This window comes from Hyperolius riggenbachi, chromosome 2 (genome assembly GCF_040937935.1).
Source record: "Hyperolius riggenbachi isolate aHypRig1 chromosome 2, aHypRig1.pri, whole genome shotgun sequence".
Classification (NCBI taxonomy): Eukaryota; Metazoa; Chordata; class Amphibia; order Anura; family Hyperoliidae; genus Hyperolius; species Hyperolius riggenbachi.
Genome location: NC_090647.1, coordinates 305692185 through 305710310, shown reverse-complemented (window position 1 = coordinate 305710310; position 18126 = coordinate 305692185).

The window sequence follows — 18126 nt, the reverse complement described above, 5'->3', positions numbered from 1 at the left end:
TTGGCTATATTTAGCACCCTTTTATGATCAAAATCACGTTTATCAGCTACATTTGTCTCCCTTTATAAACAAAATCATGTTTAACGGCTACATCCGGTACCCTTTTATAATCAAACTCAAATTTATTGGCTATACCCAGCGCCCTTTTATAAGCGAAGTCAGGTTTGTCAGTTATATACAGTATGTATTATATATGTATATATATATCTTTTTTTTCAGGGGCCATTTTTACATGTATGCTTTTCAACATGCAATAACATGTTTTCCACTGCTTGGCACTCTGCACATCATTAAGGCCAAGTGCACAGCCACTGATCTTTAACAGAAACGCTATGAGATATACAGTAGAATTACACAACTGTTTACAAATAGTTCAATAGCAACATCTAGTGGTATGTGTTTATTACTAAATTACAATATCACCACATCTCCTTGCTAATAGCCTATTGGATGGCATGTACATCTCTTTTTAGATACAACTGGTGTTACCAAGCTTTTTTTTCCTTTCTATCTTCCACAACGGTTTTGAGCATGATAGTGCTAGAGAAAAACAAAAAAAAAAGCAGCATAATGCAACACAATACATCAAACATTTTATTGCACACTAATAATGTATGGTTGTAATAGTAGGTAACCAAAGCAATGTTCACCACTGTAAAAAAAATAAAAAAAGGAAAAAAAGAAACAAATTCACTTCATATATATATTGCATTTTTTTGAAGAGGCAATCTGATAAAAGAAAAAAAAAAGATCACTCCTTTATAAATGTTGCATTCTTGAAGAGGGAATCTGCTAAAGAAAAAAAGTGACGATCTGTTGTAAAATCACTATTATTTTCCCATTTTTTTCTCTAAAGAAGCCAGTAAAAATGAGTGTACAGTAAATTGGCAAACATTATGGAAATAAGAATGCAAGTTAATGTTATGTTCCCTTAGTATGTTTTATCAAAACTACTTCATATGGCAGGCTGATGTCTCGTAAGTCCATAATGTTGTTTAACCAACATGCATAAATAGATACATTCTATGCAAAATCAAATGAGTTGACACGCACCATGTCAACAAACAACAAATAAAACTGCATATATAAAAGAGTTGACTCTTGGGTGCATGTGAAAATAGAAAAAAAAATTAATATGAATTATAAATTACATAATAACATCAATTATAAAAAACACTGTTTATAGACCTAATGTGATAGTAATGCTTAAAATAAGCCAGGTGGACTGAGTTGTAGGAATATGGGCTGCAGTCCCCAATCCTATATATTAGAGTCCATATACTGCCCAAAAATAATGTACCAAACTCCTGAAAACCAATCAGCAACCAGCATGAAGATGAGAAACTCAACAAATGAATAGCTTCACAGCTGTAGATATTTATTGGTTCCCAAACAGTTTATATGTATGTTTATCCCAGTCGCAGACAACACATCTATATCCGGACAGTTCACAGTAAGCCATAAGCTAATAACGTTGCCCCAAAATGACAAAGATACTCCATTCACAGTCAATTCCCAATCCCAGAATCATGTGTGTGGCAATCATATATACATCATCAATAAATCATGGGCAACAGGTCCAGCAGAGATATGCAGGCTGATGGTAGCAGGGCCAGGGATGCAGAAGCAGAGTGAAGCATACATATACAGTTGCCAAGCATGCAGAAGCGGAGTGAAACATACAAGCGCCGTTACCCATCCATGTGTGAATTCTGGAAAGATCGGTGTATTCAGTGCACACAATCTATATGGAGGTCCAGGAGCAGTGAGTCAGATGGAGACTCAAACAGTCAGTACCAGGATAGGAACGGTGGTGCCTAGGCTTCTGCATGCTTGACAACTATATATGTATCTTTGTCATTTTGGGGCAACGTTACTAGCTTACGGCTTACTGTGAACTGTCCGGATATAGATGTGTTGTCTGCGACTGGGATAAACATACATATAAACTGTTTTGGAGCCAATAAATATCTACAGCTGTGAAGCTATTCATTTGTTGAGTTTCTCATCTTCACGCTGGTTGCTGATTGGTTTTCAGGAGTTTGGTACATTATTTTTGGGCAGTATATGGACTCTAATATATAGGATTGGGGACTGCAGCCCATATTCCTACAACTCTGTCCGCCTGGCTTATTTTAAGCATAACTATCATCTTAAGTCTATAAACAGTTATTTTTATAATTAATGTTGGTATGTAATTTATAATTCATATTAAAGTTTTTTGTTTTTGTTTTCGATTTTCACGTGCACCCAAGAGTCAACTCTTTCCTATATGCAGTTTTATTCCCTTAGTATGTAATGCTAAAATGCACAGTATAAGTTAATTAGCCCATTGCATGGTAAATATACAAATAAAAATTATTCTACTGTTGAAAACAGCTGAAAGCAAGGCAGTATTTAAATAACAAAATAAGCAATATGATTCTGCCTCTGGTCTAGAAAAGAATGTCCCTTTTCAGACCAACTTATTCTCTGAAGACCTGTGGCTGAGGATCTGTGTAACACATAGCTCCAGTTTTCCAACATTGCTCCTCAGGGATACCCTATTACTTGAGACTTTTGTATTTTTATGGGTAGCTATGGAGAACTGTAAAACAGACCATGAGTTTGCATCACCTAGTTTATAGGTGCACAAATCTTACAGAGCAGCTCTGCTGTCACACTGAATAAAATCCACAAGTAAAAGTTATCGCAAATGTATTTTTAACGTGCTTATCTGCCTAGCTGAAATTTGTTTTGACAAAAATCCTTCATATCTACCTACTGTTTGCAATGATAAAATAACAGAAAGAACAGACACCTTTTCCATTGAAAAGTAATGTGTGTTGCATTGAAATCAGGATCTCCCACAGCTTAATTTAACTTAAAATAATACAAATACAAAATATGTTATAGTATTATTTAGTATAACCTGCAGTTTTAAATGGTTAACCTTTTTAGGCTAGGAAGGGACAAAAAGGTTCAAGGCTGGTATGTTGCAACTGGCAATGCCAGACATTAGTGAGTAGCCACAGTGTTGCCCATAACCAAACATAAATCTGAATGTTTATGTCCAGATATTATAAGGATATTATAAGTGAACTCTTTGACCTGGAAAAGAATAAATACAATGTATTTATTCTTAAAATCGCAAACGCAATCACCGCACAAAGCGATTTTGTGAGCGTTCAGTGCTCTTGCTATACCTTCCATTATAGCAAAATCGCCCAAAAAATGGTACAGGCACCACTTTGCGGAGAGCAAAGCGGATGAAATGCGCTAATATGAACCTTCTCACAGAGAATCATTGCACAAGCTTTTTGTGGGTGATTTTGAAAATCACCTGCACTTGAAAAAAGGCAGAAAACACCCTTTGTGTGAATGGATAAAACTCACTAGATAAAACTGTTCCATGATCTAACTTACAGAAGATCATTTCCCACCTCCTGTCAATCACTGGAGCTCAGCTTACTCACCAGGTAAGATTGAAGAATAGTATTTTTTTTTGAAGAAAAGGTTATTGCTACCTATTTAACCAGACTTCATGAAAACTGATGCTCAAGAGCTCTGGTTGACTTCTATATGGGCTGATACACAATTTAGGGCCTGTTTCCACTACACGCAGATTGGATGCAGAATGGATGCAGAAAAACTGACTCTAATGAATGCCTATGGGAAAATCTGCATCAGAAAAATCTTGTGTAGTGGAAACAGAACCATAGGCATTCATTGGAGTCAGTTTTTCTGCATCCATTCTGCATCCAATCTGCGTGTAGTGGAAACAGGCCCTAAGTGAGAGTCATATAATTGTGCTCATAGAAATAGTGAGAAAATAAAAAAATATTCATGGCAAAAATCATTAAATACCAAGCAATGATATGTGACGGTAAAATAAGAACATTTTAAAGGACAACTGTAACGGGACGAGCGGGATATAGAGGCTGCCATATTTATTTCCTTTTAAGCAATACTAGTTGCCCGGCTATCCTGCTGATCCTCTGCCTCTAATACTTCTAGCCATAGTCCCTGAACAAGCATGAAGCAGATCAGGTGTTTCTGAAATTATTGTCAGATCAGACAAGATTATCTGGATGCTTGTTAATGGTGTTATTCAAACACTACTGCAGCCAAATAGATCAGCAGGGCTGCTAGGCAACTGGTATTGTTTAAAAAGAAATAAATGTCAGCCTCCATAGTCTTCTCACTACAGTTGTCCTTTAAGATATGTTTAATCATCATCATGCATCTCCAATGGTAAATTGAAGAAAACAGAAACTCCAAATGTAGTGTATGGAGATCACTCATTCTTCAAAATCCCCCTAGGGTGCAATTTTATTTTAAGCTGTTTATTTTTTCCCTGCAATTAACATGTCTTCTGTTTGGTCCATTCATCAAAAAGTAAATATTGTCCTGAGTAATGTAATTACTTTTTGTAATGAACCATTGATATGGGCAGCTACTAGAGGATCCCTCCCCACATCAGAATATTGGAGAGCAGCTGGAGCGACTGTGATGAACCACTGAACACAGCTCCCAAGCTGCTGGGCAATAAAGTCTGCTATGATGTCTCAAATACATCAATAGCAGACAAATGCAATAAAGTAAAAGGAAATAAAGTACAGTGATATTGTTCAATGCGCAATATCATTTTTTGTGCAATTATTGTTAAATGAACAATATCAGTAAAATAAAATCACATTTGCAAGCTTTCACTTTGACAACTTAAAGCTGATGAAAATGTGCTTCCTACTTCTGCAGAGAGGCCCATTGAAATTGCTACTTAGCACTTATAAATATGCTGAACTATAGTGAAACGATAGTGAAAACAACATAATGAATAAAATTGCTTATCATTTACAATATTAATTTATAGATTATTTAGTCAGTGTTTGCCCATTGCAAAATGTTTCCACTCCCTGATTTGCATTCTGATATGTATCACAGGTGAGGACATCTTTAGTTCTGCCAGGTGATCTGTACATAATGTTTGTTACTGAGAGTTCTATGCACAGAGGGAGATACTGCTTACCTGGCATTTGGAGAAAAAGCCATCATTTACCACAATGCAATGAGGTTCACAGACAGCAAACTATCAGGACCATGGTCATGACATCACACTGTGGGAGGGGTTTCACTACAATATCAGCCATACAGATTTCCCTGATGATCTACTGGAGAAAAGGTAAAGATTTCTCATGGGAAAGGGGGTATCAGCTACTGATTGGGATGAAGTTTAATCCTTGGTTATATTTCCTCTGTAAATTTGCACAATCTACAATTAAATCCGTGATAAATATCCTACTATGTCCTTATTGTCAACAAATATTTGCTCACAAAGGGTAGTATTTTGGCTCAAGCATAAGGTTTTTATTTAATTCTGATGTAGACTCACTGCATTATAGCTACCTATTATTGCCATGTAACATGCTGTATTTCTTCTCTTGAAAGGAAAGAGTTAATGCTTACATATTATAAGAGCTTTTCAACATACTGCAACAGAAAGCTTCTGTCGATAAACAAATACATAAGAGTATACCAAAGCCCCCTGTGTACAAATGAGGGGATGGAAGGGAAAAGGTGAAGTGCTGAGATCCTGGGAGACCTCATTAGCAGCAAACAAACTCTAGCTCATACCTTCTGGTTCTGAAACTCAGATTTAGTAGAATATGTGACCAAGAAAGAGAAGGAAAAGAAATCGTGTAATGCTCAAGACAGCCAAATAAAGCCAGAAGCAACTCACCAGAGCTGGGCCACAGAGAAACAATTACATTGCCCTCGGGAGGGGTTTAGTGCAGGCTGAGCATATGCTGGCCTGTTATTGATAGCAACTGTTCATATCCCATCAGTGAGGGCCTGCTACTTTGGCCGCTAAGTAAGTAGCAAGCGAAGAAAAGGGACAATGATTATACAGCACTTAATATCTTCAAGCTGAAATATACCATAAAAACCTTACCTGCCACACAGCATGTATTCAAAAAGTATGCTCCCCACCCCATAACATACACAAACAGACACCCAAATGCAATTAATCAGCAAGTTATTATCATTCATTTATAGAACTCAAACACTTTTTTCATAGAGAATATCAAAGAACCCACATCACTAACTTCCCCAGGCCCGGATTTACCTCAGAGGAGCCTATAGGCACAGATGTCCTGGCACCATAGACCTCGCCCTCCATAAACCTACAAACCCTCACCGAACTGCACCACTAGTGTGCTGGCTGGCCCAGCTGTCACTTCTCCCTTAGGTTGCTACAGGTGTCCATTAGCATTAGGTAGCCAGAAGTAACCTATCACCATCATCAGGGCTCTGCATAGGAAAGGAGGGAGGCACTAGGGGAGGGGAGAGAGCCACCTTTCCATCATCAGGTGCCTGTAGGCATGTGCCTACAGTGCCTTATGGTAAATTCAGCCCTGAACTTCCCTATTTCATTTACCTACCAGTATGTTTTCCATGTATGAGGGCCTAAGGGAAACTTGGAGGAGAACACATACACTGATCTTAAAAACAGAAACTCAAGTGCAGCACAGCAGGTGTGCTAAATGTAGTCCCTATAACATCCAAAAATCACGGCAATACTCAACTCACAGTATGTTGTCAAGTAATGCTTAGAGTATTATAAACATTGTAATGATTAAAAATAAAATGATGAGAATACAACTGGGAGCCAGTATGGTGTTGTGATTGGGACCACATGAGGAAAAGTAGATTAAAAATACACTTACAAAATTTGGGATGAGAGATAAACCATGAAAAAAAAAACAATTTTCATCAAAAGTATTCATAATTAAAACTAAAATGCTAATTGGAAATAAAAATAGTTAAAAACAACCATGTCATTTTTGTTTTTATTGTGTACCACACTGGTCTTTTTTCATTTCATTTCAATTGCTACAATCTTTGACAGTTGTAGCACTGGGTAACTGCTGATGTGTATAGCATATGAGTAATGGCTCAGACACATGGGCCTCAATTCACTAAGCTTATCTCCTGTCTTTAATAACGTTTCTAGAGTTGTTACCATGGCGATAAGGCATGTAGTATTCAGGCAACATTTTACCTCAGGCAAACCTAAAGTTACCTCTTCTGTCTTTAGGTTAACTCTCCAATCCTTAAAATAACTCCAGAGTTAAAGACAGGCTGTTAATTAACTGCATGTGAAAATAACTACAGAGGAGGTACATTAACTACAGAGGAGGTAAATTAACTACAGAGGAGGTAATGTAAGGAATGAAGAGATAAGATAACTCTCTCACTGTGTGGAGGTAAGTTTTCTCTTGCCTTATTATCTCCAACATGATCTTAGTGAATTGAGGCCAATGTTGTATTGCAGTGCTGATTTGAGCAAGGTGCATCAGTGTGTAACACCAAATGAACACACGTTGGTTGAAAAAATACATTGGTCCATCAAGTCCAACCAGAAAAAAAATAAAAAAATAAGAAATCATTAGGTACTGTCCTCTCATGCATCCTAAAATACCCCAGTTGATCCAGGGGAAGGGAAAAAAAACCTTACAAGACTTGGATCAATGAGCCTATAAAGGGAAAAAAATTATCAACTTTATGTGGCAGTCAGATAACATAGCTGGATCAACTTTGCTGGGAATTAATTTGTGTATATGTTATGATTGTGTATTTTTAATGTTGGTGTCAGTGCAGTAGTAGGAAAATGCTTTTTTAATTGCTAGGGGATTACTGTTACATACTGCATGTGTGTGGATGATGAAATTTGTACATTTCTGTTAATTTACTACCTAGTACGCACCATGCAATTTTCCCTTCAGAATGACAGGAAATCTCGGGTTGTTTGATAATTTCCAGCTTGTCCCATCTGCATCCAATCAAAAAAGGGATAGATTTTGTGCACTAGTGATCTCAAAATAGATCCCTTTCTCAACTCTCATAGTGTAAAGTCTACTAAAATTTAATTCAGAGATTGAGTATACTATTCGATAAGTGCTGCCCCACTATCTACTCTTAACATTGTTTATAAACTTGACTAATACCGTACTTTCTTGTCTTGTTGCAACTTGAATTAAAAAATAAAGTTAAAAAAGGAACTATTAATAAAAAGTAGAATGGCCCTTTCTCTAATGGTGGACATTCAGTATTGCCTTTTGGCCTTTTCCCTTGTGTAGATATCTTTCAAAATTTGTAGATTGTATTTCCTTAAGATTTTAACAGTAGTGAAAGACAATTACATTTCTTACTGATAAGTCATCAAAGAAAACCTTTTTTTTTTTCCATTTTAGCCTTTTCACTTCATCATACATGTTCATATAGTTTCTTCTCTCTCAGTTATTCTTCACAACGTCTGTTTACACAAGATCATTCTACACACTTTTTCTCCTTGGAATCACCATCCATCATCCTCATAAATGGCCTGATATTGGTGCAGACCTCAGCACAGGCACACAGCAGCTCTTAGGACAATCAAAACCCTCAGCATTAAAAGAAAGACAAAAGGGGGAAAATAAAATACTTCTTTAGAGTTTGAGCACCTTCAGGTCTTTCTTTTCTGAGCCATTGATTATTAAAGTGCCTTCCAATACCTATCATAAACATGTGCATAAAGGTAAATCCCACATAATTCATATATCAGAAACTTATCAGCAATGTTTTCTTTTTTTCTGCATTGGATTTTGGGCTAAAACTATTAAAGCCAATGGGAACTGTAAAAACAAACTAAAAAAATCAGCCAGATACTTACCTAAGGAGAGGAAAGGCTCTGGGTCCTATAGAGCTGTCTCGCTCCTCTCACATTCCCCTAGTTTAATTGGCAGCTCCCCCACTGCAGGAGACTTTGAAAGTCTTCGGGAGTCAGAGTGTTCTGGAAGACATACAGCTCCATACTGCGCCTGCGTGAGCGTGCATGAAAGTAGGTACCGTGCAGTGCGGAGCCACCTGTCTTCAGGAGCACTCGAACTCCCGAAGACTTCCAAACCCTCTTGGCGGTGGAAAGCAATATTTGACCAATTTGGTCGAATACTGCTACCGGGGGAGCCAGGGCTAGAATGAGAGATCTGTGAGTGGAGCAGGAAGGCTCTATAGGATCCAGAGCATTCTCTCTCCTTAAGTAAGTATTTGGTTGATTTTTTTTTTACAGTTCCCATTGACTTTAAGTACTACAGTACGTATGTCTAATGAATATTATTCACTAAAACAAATTGGTGGGTTTTTGCTTTCCAAAGCTGCCAAATTGTTAGTCTGGCTGTTGTGAATATATGCTCGACCATTTTCTGAATTCCACTTGATAGTTTGCTTAATAGGCATATTCATTGATCTAAAGGAGTTTGCTGTCCAAGGATTTTTCAATATAAATGAATCAAATATTGAGAATTTTCTCAACATACAGTACTGTATGTTCTATAGTTCCTGTAGACCCACACTTTCTCTAGCAGCAGTCTTTAGTTTATGGAAACATATCATTCAGTCATTCAAGACAATTGAAACAAGTTACAATAATACAGTATATTCTGGCATATAAGACTACTTTTTAACTCTTGAAAATCTTCTGAAAAGTCAGGGGTCGTCTTATATGCCGGGTGTCATTGATGCCGAGTGATACGCCCTATCCTGTTACCGCCTCTCAGAGCTCACTGCTGAGGACTGTAGTGAAGCGGTGCAAGCACACATGTGCGAGATCTGAGAGGCAGAGAAGGAGGTAATTAGGATACAATGGTGGGCCAGAAGGGTGGAAGGGTGTGTTTTATGGGCACAGCACAATCTATTCTTCCATACTGCTCTGATAAACAGGGAGACAGGGAGAGCTGACAAATCCACTTAGGGAGAGGGAGAGTTGACCAATCCAACCAGTCAATCGCCTATATACTGTTACCACTACATACTGGGTACCACATACAGTACAGCTCCAGAATTTGTTCATACATAGCACCAGTATATGAATTTATTTTTATTTGGTGTGCGTTGGAAGAGGGGGGTAGTCTTATACGGCGAGTATATCCCAAACTCTATATTTTAACTGGAAAAGTTGGGGGGTCGTCTTATACGCCCAGTCGTCTTATACGCCAGAGTTTCTTTTACCAATGTACACATGGTATTTTTTTCTCACAAGATTTACATATTCTTGTGTTTTTCTTCCAAATGTCCACTTGTATTACTAATAGATATCTGGGGGAAATTATTTTTTTTTCTCTGGTGTTGAGAAGTTAACTACGCAAAACGTATCTTTATTGTATTTATAAAGTGCCAACATTTTACGGAACGCTGCACCATAGATAAATGGGGTTAACATACAAGGTAAGACATACAAGTAAACACCGGGACCATAGGATGCTAAGTGTCAGTTTTCTAAATACTCAACATATTGTTAGGTATATCATGTTTAAGTTGGAGTTCCCTAAAATAATAATAAATATGTTACAGATCTGCAGAAGTCCCCTAAAGGTCCCAGTGCCACGGATCAATCAGAATTTATAAAACGGGGTACGAGTAAACCAGAGGAAAACACAAATGCCTTGCCTATTGCCTAATATCCAAATAATCTTGAGGGACTTGTTAGTATTTTAAATGTAGTTTTTGCTTTCTTCCAGGATCCAAGCATGTTTATGAACTGTAATCACACTATGTTTATATTAAAGTGGGGTGTTTCACTGGAAGTTTGGAGATCCCATTAACATCCTCTCATTTACTTGTATTATTAATTGATGATCATTCTAATATCTTTCAAAATATGTAGAATATTATTTTATTTTTAAGCGAGGGTTACTACAACACACCTACTCAGCTTTTCAGCATCTATCACCTTTCTTGATACAAAATTGTTGACAAGATATCCATGTTAACCAAGTATATTCTACCAATTCACACTGTTGAAAGCATAATTCATTTAGGAAAGTCCCGCTAAAAAAAAAAAAAAAAAAAAGTGCTGTAAAGTTATTTTCGTATAGGTTGTTGTATATCATGGGTAGCTTAATACCTAAATGTTTTAAAAATGATATCTTCTATTTATAAGGGCAATTTATTTTAATGTCTGTAGGAAACACTTTGGTGTATGAATTAAAAAGTGTTAGATCTCTAAGTGCCAAAGCAGAGAAGGAGTAAGCAAGAAGTCACTGTGTAGATGTTTTCCTCAGTGGCACAGCAACAGGGGATGCAGAGGTTGTGACTGCACTAGGGCCCTTGGACCTTAGGGGACCACACTCTTTATTAGTGTTGTAGTTGTAAAGATGACCTTTATAAGTGCTTTCTATAGTAACAAATAATTAAGAAAACGTCCCCTTTTCTCTTGCTTTTGCTTTCCTACTTCTCTTTCACACAGTGACTGTCTTTAGAAAGTTTGTTTTGCTGGTCTGTATCATGTGATAATTATACTTACAATGCTGCAGTGTGGGCGGGGACACTGTAATTTGTGCACTGTGGCCCATGACTTCGTACTTATGCACTGGTTTTCTTTCCCCACATGGACCAATGTGCAGCACACCACTCTCCCTTATTTGGAGCAACTCACCAATCTGAATTTGGTGACCTGAATCAGATAGGATATTTGTGGTTCTATGGTGACCTCAAGACTGGTCGTAAATAAAAGTTCTCAGTCCATGTGTCAAGGGATAGCTTTCAAATCAGCTCTGTAATCAGGTTAAAATGATTGCAGAGCTGGTCTTAAAGTAATAATAGTGCTGACTGCAATCATTTTATTCTCCTTTGTGATATTGCTGAAAACAGCAGGTGTCTAGTAGGCTTCCTCTGGCAAGCACCAGACACGTCAGAACCGTTATGTTTTTATGCTTACATCCTGCTACTTGGAGTATTGCACTTCAGTGATAAATGCTGCTGGACAGAAAAGGTATCATATACACTAACACTGAGACTGTTTAGCCGAAAACTGGGATCATTTTGAGATTTTTTTTTCCTGCGAAAAATATCTGTGATTTGCATGATACATTGCTCATTAGCATGTTCCAATTGCAGACACTGAACTAAACCTTTAAAATTTTGTACATGCAATTGTTTTTAGCTAAGAAGCTTTTTTAGACTATATCACAAGCGTTGAACTCCAGTCCTCAAGGGCCGTAGCCATGCCAGAGTTTGGGGTGGACATAGAAATGGTGCGATGTATTCTACTTGAGTAAAACCACCTTTCCTGATTAAGGCCCATCCATCAATCGTGGTTTTTACAGTGGTTTTTATTTATATTGTAAAATTTAATAAATTGTACTTATAAAAAATAGAAACTTTTTAAATTGTGATTCTGCTGCCATACCAACAGCAGGGTGAGTAATGATGCAATCGGTGGTAGCCGCAGGAGTATGCCAAGAGCTAATTGAAATCTACACCCTGGAAGGGATAAGGTCTCAAACAGGGAATATATTTCAATTAGCTTGGTCCAGATGCGGTTAAAGGAGCACTGAGGCAAAAAAAAAAAAAAAAAAATGGGGACACAGAGGACATACAAAGTAAGTTGGTGATAACTTTTGAACCAAATTTAGTTCTGCTGCGCATGCACAGTGTTTCAGAGCCCTCACATGGACTGCTTAATGTGATCATAAGAGTGTATCACTTGTAGCTCTTCCACCTCCCTCCAAAGGACAAAGATCGAGCCCCATTACCAGCTAGGCGACTGGTATTGTGGATTTGTATGCAGCCTATTATATGACAGACGTTGTAACTAAATAACTGTATCTAATGTTGTCTACCCCAAAGAGAAATATACATGCTGTATAAGAATATAATGTGTGTGTGTGTGTGTGTGTGTGTGTGTGTGTGTGTGTGTGTGTGTGTGTGTGTGTGTGTGTGTGTGTGTGTGTGTGTGTACAGTGTGTGTGTGTGTACAGTGTGTGTGTGTGTGTGTAATTTTATTAAAATGTGCATGCCTTTTTATTTATTTCACTACTCCATCTTCCAAGTTAGTGAGCTAGTGAAAGTGACTTTCCTACTCATATGATGTAATGTCCTCGATACCCTGATCACAGGGGTTTCAAACCTTTGCAGTGCATCTCACTTGCTAGGAACTGACTGTTACTTTAGCATTTTTGTAAATTATGAAATAGCAAAACTCTGTTTTCAGGTCATTCAACCAACTGCAAATTCTTGCCTGCACAGACAGATCAGCTTGAAATGTATTATTAGTGGAATTGCCATTCCTATCTGGATGTCATCTGTATTGTATGTACACCAATCTTAGTACATTTTAAAGGGAACCAGAGATGAACGATTCACACAAAATAAACATATCAGTTGATAGCTTGTAAAGAATAAATGCTCTACCCGATAATTTCGCCACTCTGGTGTGCCTTTTTGAGTGCTTTTTATCCATTATTGCTCCAGGAAATATCCAATATGGCCGCCGGCTCATATTCCTTCTGCTTCCAGGTTATGAGGTGTTCTGGATGTGCTGTCTAGGCTATATGAGACTATAGACAAGCAGGGCTGCTGTAGGCTTTCATCTGTGTGCTTTCAACTTCATATTCTGGTATGCTTTGTGGCTGCCTGTAGGAAGTGTCTCTCATAGTAATGAAACTGCATACAGTAGATAATAATGACAGGCTGCACAGACAGAGCACACAGATCACACAGCCACACTTGTCTGTTAGACAGAGATTTGTCCTGCAGCAGCAGCCCCTCCCATGTCATCACAGCTCTCAGTATGTAAAGCAGGAAATTTGAGCCAGGAGGGGGGAGGCTTGGGCTTGAAAAGACTCCACAGAAGAGTGACTCAGCTATAATGATTCCAGGTCAAACCTCGACTGAATAGTCGGTGGATTCTTATCACAGTTGATAACAGATAGATTAGACTGAGAAGAATAAAACTAAAAGCAGGGTAGGTGTTTACTGTCATGTTCCCACTGATAAATGTAATAAAATACATGAGGGTGCTTCGTCTCTGGTTCTCTTTAAAATCATGATTTTTGTAAAGTCAAGCGCAGAAAGTAGAGTTGATACTGCCTAACAGTTTTATTTCTGCTACCGAGAGACAGAGTTTTGCTTTTCTTTTGTCTTTTCCAAAATGACTATTTTGTGTCTCATATCAAATGTTAAGTCTGCATTTTGCATGCTTATGTACTGTGAAGCAAATCATCGGTCCAGACTTTGTTGAATGTTTCTCTTGATCACATATACCACATCTTGGGCTTGATTCACTGAGCTTAGCGCCGCATAATAGCACGAGTTAGCAACTGTTATGTGTGCTAGTCAATCACCGTGCCCTAATTCTGTCTCACTTCACTAGTGGCAGCGTAGCGTGTGCAATCAGGGGAGCGGGCACTCAGTGCACGCTATGCTGCTGAATTGCTGCATTATTGAACGCTAGTAACTTTAATGTCAGCTGTCTGTTACACAGCACTAAGCTTAGTAAATCAAGCCCCTTGTGAGGATACTCTTACAGTATGTATGAGGTAGTAGAGGTTTTGTTGTTATTGTTGTTGTTGTTATTGTTTTTTTAAGATTTGTGGAGTAATTTATTATGAGTAGAGGTTAATTAGAGGTTAATTTGCAGCAATCTTGACCTGGGAACCTAAAGTTCTGCTTTAAGGTATAACTTGGAATATGCAGACTAATGGCTCGGTAACTGTATGTTTACAAAATACACTAACATGCACTTCTGCTAGTAAGAAAATGTGTAAGAAAAGCAAAAGTACTAAGAATTAGAGATGGCCCGAATGGGAATCGGCGAACTTCGGTGGTTCGCGAACGCAGAGAACCGCAAGCTTTTTCTCAAGTTTGGTCCGCCCCTATACTACATCATTAGGGTCAACTTTGACCCTCTACATCACAGTCAGCAGGCACATTGTAGCCAATCAGGCTACACACCCTCCTGGAGCCCCACCCCTCCTTATAAAAGGCAGGCAGTGTCAGGCATTGAACTCACTCATGTGCCTGCAGTAATTAGTGAAGGGAGAGCTCCTGTAGAGAGAGCTATAGGGAAATCTTAGTTAGGCTCTTGAAGGCTTGTTAGCTTGCTCCTTGCTGATTCTTATTGCTAAAAAAAACCACCCCTCAACAGCTCTTTTGAGAGCTAATATTGTTCTTGTGATCTAAAAACTTAATATCGAGTCTTCAAAGGACCTCTGTGACCAATCTGCCCATTTCTTCACAGACAAAGTCTCCGCTATAAGGTCCGCCATCCAACTTACAGCATCTGAGCCTAATATAGCGCCGAAGACCATTAGCAGAGACAACGTAACACCTTGGTCAAACTTCAAAGAAATTGATGAAGAAGTCACATCAAGCATCCTCCTTCACGTCCGCCTAACTACCTGTGACCTGGATCCTGGCCCAACACAGTTCATGTTGAACTGCCCCGACCTGTTCGTACCGGTATTCCTCAAAATTGTTAACTGTTCCTTACAATCAGGGATATTTCCTGCTTTACTGAAGGAAGCAATCATAAGGCCTCTCCTCAAAAAACCCTCCCTGGACCCAGATGCAATGACCAGCTACAGACCTGTCTCTAACCTCCCCTTTCTGGGAAAGCTAATTGAAAAAGCTGTATACCTCCAGCTAGAAGCCAGAATCCTACAAAATAACAGTTATGACCCATTCCAGTCTGGCTTCAGGAAACACCACAGCACTGAAACTGCCCTCATCCAAATATGCAACCACCTGCTCATGGCAAGAGACAGAGGAGAGTGCTCAATCCTCATACTGCTAGACCTTTCTGCAGCCTTTGACACAGTTGACCATGACATCTTGATAAACAGGCTACAGGAATACTGCGGCATTGATGGCATAGTACTTCAGTGGTTCCAATCCTTCTTGAGTGGCAGAACCCACAAAGTGTCTATGGGGCCCTTCCTGTCCACCCCTGTAACACTTAAGTATGGGGTGCCCCAGGGCTCAATCCTCTCTCCCCTGCTTTTCACAATTTACATGCTACCGTTGGGAAAACTAATCCAAAAACATGGCCTGACATACCACTGCTATGCAGACGACACCCAACTATATCTTTCCTTCAAGCCTGGTGTGACAGACCCAACTCTAACTATAAACGCCTGCTTACGTGAACTACAGCAATGGATGAATGACAACTGGCTGAAACTAAATGCAGACAAAACTGAAGTCCTTCTGATTGGAGGGCAGAGCATGATAACAAAACAACTTAACTTGCAGTCTTCACCACTGGGAATAGGAGGCACGGATCTACGCAGCTCTGATCATGTGCGTAGCTTGGGAGTTCTAATTGATGGGGATTTAAACTTCAGAACTCAAATCTCTGCTGTGGTGAAATCATCCTATTTTCACCTGAAGAACATTGCAAAAATCAAGCACCTCATACCCCCAGAAGATCTGCCAACCTTAGTCCACGCCTTCATCACATCCCGACTGGACTACTGCAATGCTCTCTACACTGGCCTTCCAAAAAAGGTCTTGTACCGCCTACAGCTGATACAGAATACTGCTGCCAGACTGCTAACCAACCAACCCCGTCACTGCCACATAACGCCAGTCCTGCATTCCCTTCACTGGCTACCTATAGAATGGAGGGTCCTATTCAAGATCGGCCTACTGACATTTAAATCCCTGAATAATCTGGGCCCTGGATACATGAAAGATATGTTACAGCTGCGAAGCAATCCCCGCATTCTCAGATCCACAGGTTCTAATAATCTAGTCATACCCAGAGTCCACTTAGAAACTTTTGGTCCCAGAGCCTTCTGTCATGCTGCCCCTACGTTTTGGAACTCCTTACCTCAACAGATCAGGACAGCCCCATCCCTGGACGTGTTTAAATCCAGACTGAAAACCCACCTGTTCAGTCTGGCATTTGCAGAAATATAACTTTTGTTGTGTGAATACTTCATCCTACTAATTACTGAATCTGAGAGAGCCTAAGCGCTTTGAGTCCTATGGGAGAAAAGCGCTATAGAAATGTTATTGTATTGTATTATTGTATTTTTTTTATTTTTTTTGTGTGGCCCACTTGCATTATATACAGCCCTGTCAGTCAGTCGCAGCTAGCCTTTGGCCCCTTGTTGGTAATTCCTACGGTGCCACTGCCAGGCCCAGCACATTCAGTGACTACCTGTGTGTGTGATGATTATGATGATTATGATGATACGGATTACACATGGGTTCCCAATAGAGGAGATGAACAGGGGGACAGGCCTGCTGCCACCTCCTCTCCTTCTCCTCCTACTCCTCCTGCTACATCCTCTTCGCTGTCATCATCAGCGCAACTCTACTGGTGCTGAGATCTCCTTTCCAGCTACACAGCCCCAGCTCCCCAGGGCCTATGCTGCATGCCAGGTACAACGGTGTCACGCCATCTTAGACATGTCTTGCTTCAAAGCAAGCTTAATTTTTTTTTTTATTATTATTTATATAGCGCCAACATATTCTATCTATGAGTTCATTACTACAGAAAAAAGGTAGGTGCCTCCTTCTCTGCAAGCATTGGGGCAAGTCAAAAATTATCATTTTCAAAAGTGTAGATCTCCTAATATATGTGTAATGTGTAAGTACTGTATGTATGAATTGTAAGACATTTCCAAAACCCTTTCTGACCATCAGTTTCCCCTTTTCATTGCTTGTTGGGCATCCTCCTCCTATGTCATATCTTTTGTGACAATTTATATCAAGTTCATAATCTACATCCCTTATTTAATGTATGGCACTGAATAATATGTTGGCACTCACGCTCATGCACACTCATGCCCTTGTGTCACCTATACTGGGCCTTACAATTTGTAGACACCTGTAATGGCTGCCACCCATAGCGACCAGATGCGATCACTATGGCGACAACTCGGAGACCCAACTCTGTATAGATGCATCGAAATGTTCTTGCCTAGCAATGCATTTATACAGCACAGGGGTCCCCAAACTGCATGCCCTAGTGATTGCATACAATCGCTTCAGATGCACAGGCTGGCGATAATGGTACACTACATGCCCGATTAGTGATGAAATATGGCACGTAAGGCATTTTAACTGGGATGAGCCAAATAATGTATTTTGAGGTGTTTTAAAACTGTGGCACTTGTCATGTAAAAGTTGGGAAGGGGGAGACATGAAAAATGTGTAATTTGTGTTTACACCTAATTTTTCTCGATAAATTGTCCATGAAATTAAATAATACTTAAAAAGATAATGTTACCCTAAGAAAGCCTAGAATAGCCTGAAAAAACAATATATGTCTCACTGTGATGGCATAGATAGTAACACGTTATTGCTGTATCAAAAGTG